The sequence below is a fragment of the Magnolia sinica genome, chromosome 4, assembly GCF_029962835.1.
Source record: "Magnolia sinica isolate HGM2019 chromosome 4, MsV1, whole genome shotgun sequence".
Classification (NCBI taxonomy): domain Eukaryota; kingdom Viridiplantae; phylum Streptophyta; class Magnoliopsida; order Magnoliales; family Magnoliaceae; genus Magnolia; species Magnolia sinica.
This window is the reverse complement of record NC_080576.1, coordinates 51,423,695-51,427,240: the sequence shown is the minus strand read 5'-3', so window position 1 is coordinate 51,427,240 and position 3,546 is coordinate 51,423,695. Positions and strand designations below refer to the sequence as shown.

At 37.1% G+C, this 3,546-nt stretch overlaps 1 non-coding gene across 1 annotated transcript; it reads left to right on the top strand.

Moving 5' to 3' along the window:
• The first annotated feature begins 626 nt into the window (after positions 1-626).
• Positions 627-734, top strand: LOC131244931 (small nucleolar RNA R71). Its single transcript, XR_009170699.1, has one exon. It is a non-coding gene; the product is annotated as a small nucleolar RNA R71 (small nucleolar RNA).
• Positions 735-3,546: the final 2,812 nt, after the last annotated feature.

Sequence of the window (3,546 nt, the reverse complement as noted above, 5' to 3'; positions counted from 1 at the left end):
AAATGCTTGCACCGTATTTTGGTTGAATAGCTCTTGGTTTTGCCTGAACTTTTGAACCGTATCCTATTGAGGCTTCTTTAGATTTAAAAATTGCGTAAGGGCCTCTTATGGGTTAGTCATTTGTCCATTCCTCCAACTGAAATTTGAGTGGTTCCTCCAACTGGAGTGTATGTATTTGAGGTAGGTCCTTTGAAACATCTTTGGTAATTATTTATGGCATTTGATTACTCATTCAATATCTCTTAAAAAGCAGGAATTTTTGGGCAATTCTCAGTTGTATGTATGTTATAAGCACAAATATCACAAATAACTTCCATAGCCTTTTAGGGTCTACCTTCTTAAGTTCCATGGCCTCGACTTTTCCTGTGAGTTTGACTATTCTTGCATTTATATCATCTTCCTCTTTTAAAACATAAATTCCTCCCCTTTCCTTTGATTGAGTAGGCTTAGAAATGGTAGTTCTTGAGGTATCCCATGATCACGCATTTTCAGCAAGTTTATCAAAATAATCCCATGCATCATTGGCTTCCTTGTTCATGAATTCCCCATTACACATCATCTCCACAAATTGGGGCATGGGTGAGGTCAATCTCTCATAGAAAAAGCTTGTTATACACCATATTTCGTAGCCATGTTGTGGACATGAATTTATCAGATCCTTAAATCGCTCTCAACATTGGAAGAAGGTCTCGTCCTCTTTTTGCGCAAAATTCATGACTGCTTTCCTTAAGGTATTTGTTTTATGATAGGGGAAGAACTTTTTAAGGAACTCCCTTGTCATCTCAGCCCATGTGCTAATGGATCTTAGTTTTAAGGAATGTAACCATGACTTAGCCTTTTCTTTCAAAGAGAAAGGAAACAATTTCAGTCTAACTGTGTCTTCAGACATGTTTGGGAAGGGTAATGTAGATATTATCTCATCGAACTCTTTCATATGCAAGTATGGACTTTCAGATTCTAATCTATGAAACTTAGGAAGGAGTTGAATTACCCATGGTTTAATATCCACTGTTCCTGCATTCAATGGAAATGTCATGCAGGAAGGTGTACTCATCCTGGCCAGTTGTAAATAACCTCGTAGAGTACGAGGCAGGGGTGCATTATGCACCTTGTTTTCATCTTGAACTTCCTCAACTAGTAGTTGCAGTTGAGGTTGCGGTTAATTTGTAGCCATCACTTCAATTAGCTGAGAGGATCTCAAGTGGTATCTAATCCTGTGATGGATAGGCAATCCTTCGACTAATCCTCCTTCACTCAAAAGATGGAGGGTGTTGTCATGAACCCACTTAGACATGAAACACTCTCATCCCCCAAGTAACTAAACAATTAAACGTAAAAACAAAACTAGAAAAACTAAAACAAATAAGAGATCTAAAAAAAGATAAGAGAGAGGGTTGGAACAAAATTACCAATATAAGAGTTGCTATGTTAGGATCCTATAAAACAGAAAACGATGTTAGTTTCTAAAAATAATTTCAGAAAAAATCCTAACCTAAAAACATAGCAGAAAAATAAATCTTAATCTTAACCTAATTCTAATACCACTTAATTCCAAAAAAAATGTATCCGTAGTCCCCGACAATGGTGCCAAAAATTTGTTCACAACCCCAAGCGTAGGGTTGCGATGTAGTAATAACTCGGTAAGACTGAGGTTGAATCCATAGGGACTAAACTTGTATGAATTCTAAAAATAACTAGAACTAGAACTAGAACTAGAAAAATATCTAAATTGAAATTTGAATAATTGAGAGTAATGGTGAATAATATTGATTAAAACTTATGAATTTAAAAGTGGGAATGAGGGTGTCAAGGATCCACTTGTAGTTATCAAGATGCTACCTTACTTGATTCAAGGAACACAATTGGTATTGGAGTTCTATCCTATCCAATTGGAAGATAAAACAATTTAAATCAAATATGAACTTTTCATTGACCTAATTCTCATTGGAGGATAATTATGATGATTAGAAGTGTCACGCCCCAAACTCAGAAACCAGGCTCATAAAATTCCTGATCATTGAATCTGGTGCTGACAGCCTCCTAATACCCCATTCTCGGCTTCCAGCGCCCATACACCATATTCCGATCCTGGGATCCTACAAGGAGGATTTTCAATGTACATTTATCTCATAAGAAGCATAACCACAAGTTTACACAAATCACAAAGGCAACATCATCATTGCATATCTACTAATATGAACATTTGAATATAGTACTAAAAGGGAAATACATATTGAAAGTGCCCTGGTTTGTCAATTAGCGTGAGTGTTGAGTCAGCTAGACTGCAGAGCCTCATAGGAAGATCAAATCAAAGCGTCTGTCTCAACCGAATGTGTGCAAGCTCGCCACAGGTAAATCTAAGCCCCACATCCCATGTCCCAAAACACCAGGTATATAAAATCCTTAAAACAAACTAGAATATCATAGGATTTTTAAGTTAAGAAAACTTTTTCAAAATTAGAAAATTCTCTAAGTTTTCTTCCTTTGTCGATTTTATTGATACACTTCTTGATAGAATCGACCTGTGCTATCAATGTCCTCGATGCTTAAACGATATCATTGAAATGAGGACAAAATACATCCAGCAAATACATATATCTCTGGACGGATTTATCGATGTATCGATATACCTATCGATATCATCGATATTTGAATCTCAAGTTCATCGAAGTTAACTCGATAATATCGACAGATAGATATCCGGTGCCCTTGATTTTACTGAATTAAATCACATGTGCATCGATATATTAAAGTCGTTATCGATACCATCGAAGTTCAAATCTTGATGACATCGGAGGGCTCTCGATATTATCGGTCATGAGCGCCTAGTCTTCCAGCAATTATTTCAGGGTCGTTTATCTGTGATCGAGGGTCACTCGATAGAATCGATATTCAAATATCGATGATATCGGTACGGTTTCGATGGCATTGAATAGGGATAGAAACTGTCCAGCAAGCTTAAATTAAAATCCTTTGGATTTAACGATGCCTCGACACATCTATCGATATCATCGACATTCAAATTTTGATGATCTCAAAGGTCCCTCGATCATTCTTGTAAACCTAAAATATTTCAAAGCAAGTCTCTCTCATTTGCAAATGTCGAGGAATCGAACCTCTCATCGATGGAATCAGAGTTCGAAATCCGATGACATCGATACGTATTTTAATTCCCTCGACCAGCTGGCAATTGGTTTCAAAAGCGTATGACTTTTGAGTTTGTGTCATCGAGCGGACCGTTAATGCTATCGAGAGTATATGCTCAATGATATCGATCCCGCTTGATGATATCGAACTCTGTTATAAATGTCACTGTTTTATATCCATTAGAACCTTTTGCCTATATAAAGAGAGCTTGTCTATTGTTGCTGGTAGAGAAAGAAGAGAGTACTTTTGAGTGTTCTACCTTAGATCATATACCCAGAGCCCTTTCTCTCAGGGAAGTTCATCCTCTAATCCACCCTCATCATTGATATTCAATAGAGTGGATTGGGGAATGAACTTCCGCATTCAAGGATCCTCCAGCTACTACCTCAATGGCAAATC